We start from the raw sequence: 14731 nt of genomic DNA on the forward strand, positions 1-14731 counted from the left end.
GAAATTAAAGACAGATTGAGAATGTAGAAACATGGTCATTGAGTGTCAGAATATTTATTTCCAACTGAAGGTGGCCAGACCAGGACCAGCGTATTTATTTTCTGCTACTCTAAAAAGTGACAGAAAATCTGCAACCCTCTCCCCCCAAATGGTCGTACCCTTGTAAAATCCCAGCTTGTATAGTACAGATCCACGGACGGATTGAGGTTGGGGCAGGGGCCCCCTTTTCAGAAAACAAATTGGTTAGAGAATCACTGAAGCAAGACTGGAGCAGGCCCCTTTTGGGCAGTCAGTGCCCCCCCCTTTATGAACATTTCTGGATCTGCCACTGATATCAAACTTTGGTAGGATAAAGTTTTAAAAATAGGGGATTACCTGAGTGGAAAAAAGGGGCGTGATGTTAATTTTGTTGAGGTAATAATGTTTTATTCTGGTTGCTATTGCTGCCAATGCTGGTCTTAATTGAATAGTTTGATAAATGATTTGATTTAGTTTTTATTTCTACAATTGTTTAAACAATCATTGTAATCATTGCATTTAAATTTAGGAAGGGGATTCGCAGTGATGACTGCCTTAGAGGGGACCCGATTTAGTCGGGCTTCAGTGACAGTGATTCCCTATATAAGCAACCAAATTTTTTTCTCAAAAGGGGGGGCCTGGGGGCCCCCCTAAATCCGCCTCTGGTTTGCAGGTTTAAAGAAAAATAAAATAAAAAAATGGGGTCACCGTTCATTTGCGCTCACAATCTGCCTTCGAAAGAAGCATGGTGTTTTTTTTCTGTTGAAATAATAGGAGTAATAAAGGTAATATCAAAATAAAAAAAGAAATTTATTACAGATATCGCTCACATTTTACAATAATTTAGTTTAAGTAGCTCAGCATATATGGAAATTATATTAAAAAATATAGGTCACCGATGAGTTAAAAAAGATATTTCAATTTTAAAGCCAAACAATGACATTTTTCCATCAAAGGGAGATAATTTGGATTTTTTTCAATGATGTTTACATTTTAAAAGTCATTTGGGGCCAACACGAATGAATTGTTTTGAATGATTTTTGTACCATATGATAAAGTAACAACTACAAAAGGTAATAAATAAAATTTGTAATGAAAAACAAATGTTTAATTTTTTTCTGAAATTTTTATACCCTAATGAGCCTCCTTAATTTAATTATTCAGCTCTAAAAGCTTTGGACTGTTGGATGCTGTGATTAGCAATTCATTTTTTATGCCCCACCTACGATAGTTGAGGGGCATTATGTTTTCTGGTCTTAGGGTCCGTTCGTCGTTCTGCCTGTTTGTTCGTTCGTCTTTCCCACTTCAGGTTAAAGTTTTTGGTCAAGGTAGTTTTTGATGAAATTGAAGTCCAATTAACTTGAAACTTAATATACATGTTCCCTATGATATGATCTTTCTAATTTAAATGCCAAATTAGAGTTTTGACCCCAATATTACTGTCCACTTAACATAGAAAATGATAGTGCGATTGCGGCATCCGTGTAATATGAACACATTCTCTTTGTATTCTATTCTACTATTCTATTATTCATGATAGTAATAAGTGTGAATATTATATGCATATACATTGTATGGCAAGCAGACAGAGACAACTATTTTATAATCTTTTCTTTTTTGTGGCCAGAATACTTATTATTTTCATTTGTGATAAGACAAGATTATTTCTTTCAAACTTAACATTTGCTAATTGCTTATAATGGGGGACAGAATATTTATTTCCAGAATCTGCCATCAGACATTGTCAGAATCAAATGGTCATACAAGCTCCAGTGGCAGATCCAGGGGGTTTGGGGTTACGGGGTTGGAACCCCGCTTTTTTTTGGACGATCAATGTATTTGAATGGGGACATGTGGTTGGAACCCCCCTTTTTTAAATGGCTGAATCCGCCACTGAGCCTCAGCTCATATTTCTACAATTCTTTGTAACACCAATATAAAATAAGGAGATATGATTCCTATTAAATGAGACAGCTTATAATTCACCAAAGTTTAAATGAGTGGATGTACATGTAAGAATTGAATAACAATCAAAACCAAGAAGTAAGGCCACACTTAAAAATATTTTGGTTTGCCCAAACCCTACCCTAAGGTTGAGACAGTGGCTAGGTAGGTAGGCATTTTCTTTTTTTCTTTTCAAAAAAAGAAATTTACGTATCAGATGTTTATTAGTCTTCATGCCTATTTGATTAAAAAAAACTTCTTCAAATCAGGACAATAAAAGAATTTGAGTAGGCAGCTTTTTTCTGGGTAGGTAGCGTTTAGGCAAACAAACCTATTATTTATTATGGCCTAAACAACATGAACAAAGACTCACAAAACCAAAAGACATTTACATCAGCAGTTATAAATATTAATTAAACAACACGAAGTCCTCTAAAAACTGGGAGTGAAATCAGGTGGTCTGGAAGGGTAAGAATTTCCTTCACTGTATACAGCACCCATCGTGTTATTTCTTTGTTCAGTTCGGTAATGATGGAAGGTTATTATGACTGAGGAAGTATATCAGATCTATATCATATGATTTCTGACACACTTTTGTCATAATGGCCAATCAGCTTATGATGGTGATATGTAAGCAATTATTTATTGGCAATCAAATTTTGTAGCCTTCTACAATGAGAAAAAAAACCATAGTAACTGTATAGTTAGCTTCAAAGGAACCCAACATAAAAAATATGACGCCATTCTATTTAGAAAAACTACTGGCCAAATTTATGTTTCATTGGTTAGTGTTTAAGTCTACAAGCTTAAAAGTTAGTTTTTCAGACACTACATGTACTGGTACCAGTAATAAACCTTAAGGTCAGCTAAATTTGATGTATGGAATGGTTGTAAAATACATGTACATGTAAGTTGACAGTGTTAATCTGACTATGACCACATTTTCATGGTTCCATCCTTGGCCAATGTTTAGTTTTCCTGATTAAGTCAGTTCCTCAGATACAATTCAGTAATAAGGTCATATTTACACCAGTCCAAATCAATTAATACTAGTCTGGGGTATTGGACTAGTGGCTAACGGTTCAGAATATCAATGTTAACTTTTTCTGCTTTATTAAAGTCAGTTTTTCAGAATCTATTCAGTGAGAAGGTCATGTATAATTGATGTCTGAATGAATGTAAGGTGCACATGTCTGTCTGGTATGGTTCATTTGACCTTGGCTGAATTTTCATGGTTCATTAAAAGTTTTCCTTGTTTGGTCTTTTCTTGTACATGTTTACTATTAACAGTATGCCAACTATATTTTTTGCATGTAATAATTGTAAGGTGAACATGTGTGTCTGATTTCGTTTATCTGACCTTGACTGCATTTTAATGAATCATTGTTAATTATATAATGTTAAGTTTATATTAAATTTGAAGTAAACTTTACCTCTGGGACTATCAATACAAATTATTGTGTGCACTCTAGTTAGTTTTAATAGATTTCAATTATTATTCAATTAAAATTTAGATATTTTATAAATAAATAATTTGTATAAGGTTTTTATCTGAAGTTTCAGTTTTTTACTTTTGAAACTGCAGTTGAACATGAGACTTATTTGAATGAATCAAATTTGCTTAATTTAGAATATAAATAAAAAATTATAAGGGCCCATTAGAAAGGCAGGTTGCCCTATAGTGATCAGTCGTCTATCTCTGTCTGTCTAATTGTGTCTGTCTGTCTGTCTGTCTGTCTCTGTCTGTGTGTCTGTCTGTCTCTGTCTGTCTCTCTGTCTGTCTGTCTGTCTATCTCTCTGTCTGTGTGTGTCTGTCTGTCTGTCTCGGTCTGTCGGTGTCTGTCTGTCTGTCTGTCTGTGTCTGTCTCTGTCTGTTTGTCTGTCTGTCTATCTCTCTGTCTGTGTGTGTCTGTCTGTCACGGTCTGTCTGTGTCTGTCGGTCGGTCGGTCGAATAATAATTGTTTGAAAATCCATTTTAAAAGGATCACATAATTGTTTTTTTTTAAAGATTGAGAGTTATAAATGAAGGTATAGTACAATGCAACACTACTACTAGTCAAGGATTAGCTTCTTAAAAAGTCTTTGTCTGTCTGTGTCTTCTGTGTCTGTCTGTTTCTGTCTGTGTCTGTCTGTCTATTTGTCTCTGTCTGTGTGTGTCTGTCTGTCTGTCTGTGTCTGTTTGTCTGTGTCTGTCTGTATGTCTGTCTGTCTGTCTGTCTGTCTGTCTGTCTGTCTGTCTGTCTGTCTGTCTGTCTGTCTGTCTGTCTGTCTGTCTGTCTGTCTGTCTGTCTGTCTGTCTGTCTGCTCTACATCTAGAGAATTGATATGATTTTAAAGTATACATATGTCATGTCTGTCTGTCTGTCTGTCTGTCTGTCTGCTCTACATCTAGAGAACTGATATGATTTTAAAGTATACATATGTCATGTATGTTAGAATTAGAATAACTATAAACTTTCACTGAAAATTATGACCGATAGATTTGAAGTTTTGTACCCAGAGCTCACACACAAATACACTGAATGACTGATCCATCAATGGTTTAAAGTAATAAAAGGGTTAAATTAAAATATTACTTTCCCAATTTATTCCATTTGATATTTCTATAAATGAATAACGATATGTTAACTCGAGGACTTCTGACCTCATGGTAAAGGCAAATTTTATTTATTCATACTAGTCATTTGTGTCAGATATTCATGATAATTTTTATAGAAAATTACTAAATAAAACTAATTACTTGTTACTTTACAACCAATTGTTACTCATTCATCATATTTATTATCAAATTTTCCAGGCATTTGAAACTGCAATGATCTATGGACCAAATATTCAAGAAGAACCGAATACATGTGTGAATAGATGTATTGGTTAGAGAAAAGAAAACTGATTAGGTCAGTATGACATTAAAAATGAATTAATTATTATTAAATCAGTATACAAAAACATATTTTTTATGAAAGCAGGCAGCAAAAGAGTTTGAAAATCCATTTTAAAAGGATCACATAATTGTTTTTTTTTTAAAGATTGAGAGTTATAAATGAAGGTATATAGTACAATGCAATACTACTACTAGTCAAGGATTAGCTTCTTAAAAAGTTGATCAGAGTAAGTAAAGAATGGATGATGATTTTACATGTATCACAAAATTAATCATTATACTTCACGTTAAAATGCCATATTTTGATTGGCTTATACTTTTACTCTATCACATAGCTGAGTGGGTGACAATTTTTTTCAATGTTACCCTCTCGTCCAGACCAATCAAAATCGACAATTTAAAAGACAATGAATTGAATTTACATCAAGTTATTGAATACAATGCTTAAGTTTTACATTTTGGCTTAGATTTTATTATTTAACTGTCAAAATGCCGCGGTTGACAATGTTTTCTCGGGGTACCAATCTGCTCTATCACCCTCTGAAAATTTTTTGGTCGTAAATTGGTATGACTTAAAGCCCAAATAAGCATTTTTATACGTCCGTCAAAATTTTTACGGGACGTATTATGGTATACAAATGTCCGGTATCCGTCCATCTGTCTATCCGTCTGTCTGTCTAACCAGCGTAAACATGTGGCACCGTAACTTGAAAGCAACTTATCCAAATTTCATGAAACTTAATACATGTATAGTTGTTTCTTATGATGGTCAAATGATCTGTATACTTTTTGTGAAAATAAGATTTAAACTTTTTGACTTACGGCACTTCGTAACTAAAATAGGGGTGTGTTTTTTTCACATGTCGCACTGTATCTCAAAAACGATTCTTGATTATGGCTTAAAACTTTACACATGTCTTTGTTATATTCATCTAAAGATCTGTATACTTTTTGGTGATGATTCAAAATTTTATTTTTGAGTTATTGAGTATTTTGTAAAACAGGGGAGTGTTTTTTTATTTGTCGCGCTGTATCTCAAAAATAATTTATGATTATTGCTTAAAACTTTACACACTTCTTTGTTATATTAATCTAAAGATCTGTAGTGTATACTTTTTGGTTTTGATTCAAAATTTTATTTTAGTTTTTTGTAAAAGTTTTTTGTAAAAAAAAACAGGGTGGGGAGTTTCACATGTCCCGCCGTGTCTCAAAAATGATATAAGGTTATTGCTTAAAACTTCCTCAGAAACTATTTATGGTTATATTGCATAAAACTTCCACACAAGACGTCGGGCGTATCAGACGAGTTGTATATATATATATTTTATATACATTATGTACACAGCCATGTATCACCATCATTGATGGCAATCCGATGGATACATCTGTTGTAGGGTTGTCACTGACTCAGACATACTTATATATATATATATATATATACAACTCGTCTAAACATCAACCCAACAATGTTAGATCTGTAAATTTGCTTCTCTCAAATTTTTGGTTCTTCCCTCGCTGGGATTCAAACCCATGCTTCTGTGATATCGTGACACCAAATCGCATGCACTGCAGCCGTCCCGCTAGACCACACGACCACCTGGGCTCTACAAAAATAGAGCTTTCGCTGGCCATGTGTTACCTTTCCTCGTCAGTTTTAATCTAGCGGGGTACTACAGTACATGATATATATAAGGCATGAAGATGTTATTGTTACAGATCAGCTAAATTATCTATAGTAAAGGATCCTACAAATTAATGTAAGATACAGTCACAGATATATATATATACACAAGACATCAATTAAGAAAAATTTATGAGGCTTGAATTTATTCTGATTTTACTATATGTTGGCTCTTTATGCTAAATATTTTTTCCATGAGCGATAGTGAAGTCTAATTTGTAAAATAATGAAAAACAGCTGAACCATACTACTTCAAAACATATGAAGTTCGAAGCTTGAAGAAGTGCTTGTGATTAAGAGAAACCTCATAGAAAAGCAACTAGAAACAACTGATACAAAAGGTAAACAAACATTTTCAACAATTTTCGTACGTCATTTAACAATGAGCAAAGCCCATACCACAAAGTCAGCTATAAAAGGCCTTGAACATGTTGAAAGAAAGCGTATAACTATAAATTCAAACTTGAAAACTAACTGCTATTATCAAGATTATCCAGGCTACAGAAACAGAGTGAAACAACAGTACTAGATTTTATAAATCCTTTCAGTTTCAATCAATGATACGTAAATTTTACTCTCATTTGTATTACAAAAAAGATCCTACCTTAAAAAGATTTTGAATATTGGAGTAATTATACTGCTCTCAATTAATGACTCATCAGCAATTGTCATTATTTGTGAGAAAATATACCACAAACAAAAATACATGTTGATCAGAGAAAATTGAAACTAGCAGAGCAAAGAAGACGTTTGTGACAGATTTAGAAACCACTAAAAAAATGGGAATGGAAAATTTGGATTGTGTCAAAGACACAACAACGGGTCTTTAGGGTCTGCTTTGAATTGTCCAACTTAGGTTACTATAGTCTGTCGACTGACAACCAAACCCCCTAGTTTGACCTTTTGAACCTTCTTGAGTTAACGCATCATCAACCCTGGGTCTGAGCAGATTTAGTGGAGTTTCAAGATGGCGTCAAATAATAACAACAAACAAAATTGATACAAAATAACTGGTTTTTGACTCAACAGTAAATGCTGGCTACTGATGGGATATTACATTCACAAATAAGTCAAAGCCCTTTAAAGGAAACCAAGCCACGCCTGCTTAATGTGCCTAGAAGCCAATTCACTATTAATTTACCATTTTTATGCCCCACCTACGATAGTAGAGGGGCATTATGTTTTCTGGTCTGTGCGTCCGTCCGTCCGTCTGTTGTACCGTCTGTCCGTCCGTCTGTTCGTTCGTCCATCCGTCTGTCCCGCTTCAGGTTAAAGTTTTTGGTCAAGGTAGTTTTTGATGAAGTTGAAGTCCAATCAACTTGAAACTTAGTATACATGTGCCCTATGATATGATCTTTCTAATTTAAATGCCAAATTAGAGTTTTGACCCCAATTTTACGGTTCACTGAACATAGAAAATGATAGTGCAAATTTCAGGTTAAAGTTTTTGGTCAAGGTAGTTTTTGATAAAGTAGAAGTCCAATCAACTTGACACTTAGTATACATGTTCCCTTTGATAAGATCATTCTAATTTTAATGCCAAATTAGAGAATTTATTCCAATTTCACGGTCCACTAAACATAGAAAATGATAGTGCGAGTGGGGCATCCGTGTACTGTAGACACATTCTTGTTTGTACTTTTATAAATTTATAAAATAAGTGGGGACATCATATGTGTCCCATGGATACATTCCTCATTCATTCATGGAGCCAATGTTTCCTATTTTATTATATTATACATATATACCTACACACATCCCAATATAAATGAACAAGAATGTGTCCATAGTACACAGGTGAACCACATGCACTATCTTCTTCTATGCTCAGTGGACCATGAAGTTGTGGTCAAAACTCTGTTTTAGCAATTTAAAAGATCATGACATAAGGAACATGGGTATCAAGTTTCAAGTAAATTGGACTTTAACTTCATCAAAAACTATCTTGACCAAAAATGGAAACCTGAACATCTGAAATATCATTTTCTATGCATTAAAATTAGAAGGATCATCATCATACATGTCAAAGGGAACATGTGTACTTAGTTTCAAGTTGATTGGACTTCAACTTTATCAAAAACTACCTTGACCAAAAACTTTCACCTGAAGCGAGACAGACAGACAGACAAATAAACAGATGCACAGAACAAAAAATATAATGTCTTAAGCTTGGTTTGCCGCTGGGATTTTTGTAATGGGTCAATAATAACTTGTAATGACAAATTGTAACATGTCCACTTTGATTACTTGTAGATTTTTTAAAGCAAAGAAATTTCCATAATTTAGTATGTATGTTCAACTGAGTTTTTGAAAAGAAGAGAGCTATTCTGACAAGTAAGTATTTATATTTACATACAATATGAATAAAACCCTGAAAAAAACCTGTGATTTTTTCAGATATATTATGTTTATTTTTTTGACAGATCCTAATGTATGATCTGACCCCAAAGATATTTTGGATATTTTTTCACCATAAATATATATATGTAACTTCCTACTATACAATTTTATTTTAACATGATTTCATCTGGGAATCCTGCATCTGGGAAGGATCTACTTTTTATAAGTGACTTTGATTACTGTTGGATTTTACTAAAAACTTTTCTTATATTAGTAGACCTTATAAGTATTCAATTCTAGCTGAAAAACTATGCTAGTACTTACAAAATAGGCTTCAAATCATAATTATTCAGTTAACTAATAGAAAGAAATAATGGTCGGAGGAAAACATTTCATCCAACAGAATCAATTAAAACATTTATATAAGCATGTACATAGGTAAAATACAAGCTTCAATAGATAGCTGCTTATACAATGTGTCAAGTTCTTAATCGACTAACGGAAATATTCAGATATTGCAAACAACTACAGAAGGGGTTCTGAACTTGGGTCATGGAAATAGTTTACCAAAAATAATTACAACAATTCGTAGTTGTTGCCTTGCCAATGATCTGATGAAAAATTAGTATTTCAATTAAGAATTAAGGAGGCTCGAGGGTACAAACAATTCAGCAAAAATATAAATATTATCTCCCTTTGGTGAAAAAATTCCTTTTTTTTTCATTAAAATTTAAATATCTTTTTTAACTCATTGGTGACCTATTTTAAATTTTTTTTCATACAAGCTGTACTTAAAATAAACTATTGTTATAGTTAAGTGATTTCTGTAATTAGGTTCTTTTTAGCTCACCTGGCCCGAAGGGCCAAGTGAGCTTTTCTCACCACTTGGCGTCTGTCGTCCGTCGTCGTCCGACGTCGTCCGTCGTCGTTAACAATTTACATTTTGAACTTCTTCTAGAGAACCACTGAATGGAATGGAACCAAACATGGCATGAATGTTCCTTATGAGGTGCTGACCAAGTGTTGTTACTTTGTAGCCGATCCATCATCAAAGATGGCCGCCAGCCGGGGACTTAGTTTAACATAGGACCCTATGGGAAATGCATACAAATGACTTCTTTTAGAGAACCACTGAATGGAATAAAACCAAACATAGCATGAATTATCCTTATGGGGTGCTGACCAAGTGTTGTTACTTTGTAGCCGATCCATCATCCAAGATGGCCGCCAGCGGGGGACTTAGTTTAACATAGGACCCTATGGGAAATGCATACAAATGACTTCTTCTAGAGAACCACTAAATGGAATGAAACCAAATATAGCATGAATGTTCCTTATGGAGTGCTGACCAAGTGTTGTTACTTTGTAGCCGATCCATTATCCAAGATGGCCACCAGCGGGGACTTAGTTTAACATAGGACCCTATTGGAAATGCATACAAATGACTTCTTCTAGTGAACCACTGAATGGAATGAAACCAAACATGGCATGAATGTTCCTTATGTGGTGCTGACCAAGTGTTGTTACTTTGTAGCTGATCCATCATCAAAGATGGCCGCCAGCAGGGGACTTAGTTTAACATAGGACCCTATGGGAAATGCATACAAATGACTTCTTTTAGAGAACCACTGAATGGAATAAAACCAAACATAGCATGAATGTTCCTTATGGGGTGCTGACCAAGTGTTGTTACTTTGTAGCCGATCCGTCATCCAAGATGGCCGCCAGCGGGGGACTTAGTTTAACATAGGACCCTATGGGAAATGCATACAAATGACTTCTTTTAGAGAACCACTGAATGGAATGAAACCAAACATGGCATGAATGTTCCTTATGAGGTGCTGACCAAGTGTTGTTACTTTGTTGCTGATCCATCATCCAAGATGGCCGCCAGCCGGGGACTTAGTTTAACATAGGACCCTATGGGAAATGCATACAAATGACTTCTTTTAGAGAACCACTGAATGGAATAAAACCAAACATAGCATGAATGTTCCTTATGGGATGCTGACCAAGCGTTATTACTTTGTAGCCGATCCATCATCCAAGATGGCCGCCAGCGGGGGACTTAGTTTAACATAGGACCCTATGGGAAATGCATACAAATGACTTCTTCTAGAGAATCACTAAATGGAATGAAACCAAACATAGCATGAATGTTCCTTATGGAGTGCTGATCAAGTGTTGTTACTTTGTAGCTGATCCATTATCCAAGAAGGCCGCCAGCGGGGAACTTAGTTTAACATAGGACCCTATTGGAAATGCATACAAATCACTTCTTCTAGTGAACCACTGAATGGAATGAAACCAAACATGGCATGAATGTTCCTTATGTGGTGCTGACCAAGTGTTGTTACTTTGTAGCTGATCCATCATCAAAGATGGCCGCCAGCAGGGGACTTAGTTTAACATAGGACCCTATGGGAAATGCATACAAATGACTTCTTTTAGAGAACCACTGAATGGAATAAAACCAAACATGGCATGAATGTTCCTTATGAGGTGCTGACCAAGTGTTGTTACTTTGTAGCCGATCCGTCATCCAAGATGGCCGCCAGTGGGGGACTTTTGTATGAAATTAAACATGTTCCTTTCCTTATAAATGAGGTTGTGTTGTCACTTTTAGCCAAATTTTATATTTTTTTATATGATTTCAAAAACCCAAGTAGAATCAGGTGAGCGATACAGGCTCTTGAGAGCCTCTAGTTTTATTTTGATTATACCTTTTTTTCTCCTACTGTTAATAGTTCAACAGAAAAAAAGAACCTTAACAAAAATGCATGCTTTTTTCGAATGCAGATTGTGAGCTTAATGAACGGTAACTCCATATTTTTATTTTATTTTTCTACAAAGTATTGGATGAAGTTAATTTATACCAAAAGATAGCAATATCCTATATTTCAGAAAAAAAGTGATTTATACCCGCCAGCTCCCTTTAGTTAATATCATTTTCTGTTTATCTCGAGGATAAAAGAATGATAACCAAAGTTTATAAATCAAATAATTTTTCATTATTTTTTTTTTTCAGAGTACTAGTGCCAAGATCTAGACATTGATTTGGGAACATAAGAAGACTTCTATTAAAAGTGCATAAAATCTGCCATAGATTTGGAATCCTGCCCTATAAAGAAGTCATTTTGGACATCAATTTATGGAACAGACATGGATCTTTATATGGCATTTATGAGAGCTCAATTTGAATTGTTTAAAAGGTCAGTTAAGTCTCTAAATTGGTATTTTTCATATATTCTTTTATATATGTTTCTTGTGGCTTGCTTGCTCATTTGGTTTCTTTTCTAGACTTATAATAATCCACTCCTCTCCGGGAAGTGATCAGGTTTTGATTTAAATTGAATGTTAAAACTGATCATTGACTGGGCAGGTTTGGTGGAAAATCAACAATGTGTTATTAATATTGGACTTGTATCATTTTGTAAGAATGGTACATTTGAATTGCTCTGTGTTTTTTTCATTTCTAGATGGGTTTAAACTTTTATTGTTAAAATATTCATTGGCTGTGTCTGTGTTATTTTGAAGATAGAATTGAAATTTCAGAAATATTCATGATGATATTTTCCGGCAGATATCAGTAGTCTGAACACAACAAATTGTTTATTGCAGTTAATTGTTGCTCTTGTTCATCATTCATTATTAAAATTCAGCATTTAACAAAATTTTAATAAATATTCCTTCCACAATCAATTGCATAAACATGTTTATTCACCAGTATTCATAATTCATCATTCTACCAAGTTTATACAGAATAAACTTGTACTGATTCAAATATTTTTGTATGATGCATACTCCCCTAAAGTGACACAATCTTCTTTACTGTGTAGTGCATTTTGGACTGTGTTTTCATTGATTTTTGAGTCACAGTGTTGTTGTTCCTTAATCAAGTTATGAGTTTTGTCATTTCCACCATTCCCATCTTTTTTTTAAACTCTTTCTTCATATTACTTGAAAATTAAATTTACATCTAAGCTGAAGATGTCAAATTCTAACTTATTGAAAACCCACAACTAACCTTAACTAACCATAAAGATTTTGCTTTATTGATTTAAAAAAATGGAGAAAGGGAGGGGGGGTTGTGTTATTTGGTTTATATGGGGGTTTATTTTGAATTTCATTGCCTTTAAGATTTCATTACGGCAAACATCTTCCTTAATTCATACACAGAATAAAGGATGTGGTGTGTTTTCAAATACACCAAACACTATTCTAAACCAGTGTCTCAAGACATGGATGTGACAAAAATGTGTCTTGAGGCATATCTCAAGACACAGTTTCATATGTCTCAAGATGTCTTAAAGACATGTCTTCAAGACACGGTGTCTATAAGACGCGTCTTTAAGTCCGTCTTGAGACGCGTCTTGGAAATTTGTCTCAAGACATCTTCAGATGTCTCAAGACCATGAGGTTCATTTGCTATGTTATACTGAATTGTACCTTTGATGTTTTCTACTAAATTTTTTTAAGAATCAATGAGAAATAAGTATGATAATGATCAGTACACTTTATTCAGTATTTAAAATACGTTGTGAGTTATTGTCTAGTAAAAAAATCCGTTGACGAGTCCTATCCAAAAGACTAATATATATGGTTGGGAGTATATTGTGGCGTCATCTTCGCTAAACTCGTGTACGTTGTTGTTTTTTGGTCAGTTGAAGCCCGCCTGTGGTGTGGAATTTTCTCGCTGCTTTGAAGACCCATTGGTGACCTAAGGCTGTTTCCTGCTCTTGGGTGGGATTGTTGTCTGATCTTGTCTCTGAAACGTTTTACGCTTCAATTCTCTATTCTAATTGTAAATCAAACTTCAGTTCAATCCCAATTCAATTCAATTCAATATTTTATTTAAGTCTCATCTCTCAATAATATATAATACAACATTGCATTAAATGTAAAAATATATAAATATAAAAAGAGAGTCATTCTGTACAGAATTGCAAGAGACTATTCCATTAGAAATTATATAAAGAATTCATCTATTATAAAACATATTGACATTAATATTATTTACAGTATAAAACATTTCTACGTCTATTTCAAATAAGATTACAGGCTACGAACCATATTATTATCTGTATATAAAAACACTTATTTCTGTTTATCATCAAAAGACATAAAATCATTATTAAAATGTGTTGCTTTATCAAATAATTGTTTTCTAAAATCGTCATATAAAGGACACGATAAAATAACATGGGCTTCATCTTCTAAAATATTCATATGAAACTATCATAGACTCGATCTTTTTTAAAATAAATTTCCCCGAGACCTAAATGAACTTAACCAAATGTGAAACGTTTTGAATGAAAACACACACGGGATAGAAAAGCTTGTTTTAATTTAGAACAATACGCTATTTGCTAATGAAATATCGTATTTTACAACACGGAAAACTAAAACAGAAGAGACACAAGTTGAAACTGAAACAATGACGAGTCTCATTTGGACTGTGGCTATGACAAGTGGAAGATACCATTGGCCATCTGCCGGAAAGATTAAATTTATTTCATAACGAGAACTTTACCTACCCAGAAGTACATTCAAATAATGAAGGCCGTGACAAAAAATCTTAAACTAACATAACATAAATTTGTTAACATATTGCTTTTATATATAATTTCAAAAAATAGATGTTCAATGTTAGTGTTAATTTGTTACTTTATGTTAAGTTTATTCATTTTTTTAAGAATAGTTTTAAAAATTACTTCCAAGAAACGTACCAACCATGAACACTTTGAACATTGACTTAATATTTAAACGATGTCAAGATCAGAAGAAACCTTTTACAAAGACATGTGCACCTTATAATTATCCCAAGATATTCTCTTCACCATTGGCAGATTAAGTTAAAATTATT

The 14731-nt window shown here is 33.8% G+C and overlaps 1 long non-coding RNA gene across 1 annotated transcript; it reads left to right on the forward strand.

Annotated features, from left to right (window-relative positions):
- The first annotated feature begins 136 nt into the window (after positions 1-136).
- On the forward strand, positions 137-12075 carry LOC139518063 (uncharacterized). The gene is made up of 4 exons (XR_011663280.1): positions 137-242; positions 4761-4857; positions 8779-8859; positions 11894-12075. It is a non-coding gene; the product is annotated as an uncharacterized lncRNA (long non-coding RNA).
- The last annotated feature ends 2656 nt before the right edge of the window (positions 12076-14731 follow it).

The sequence above is a fragment of the Mytilus edulis genome, chromosome 3 (assembly GCF_963676685.1).
Source record: "Mytilus edulis chromosome 3, xbMytEdul2.2, whole genome shotgun sequence".
In the NCBI taxonomy this organism is placed as follows: domain Eukaryota; kingdom Metazoa; phylum Mollusca; class Bivalvia; order Mytilida; family Mytilidae; genus Mytilus; species Mytilus edulis.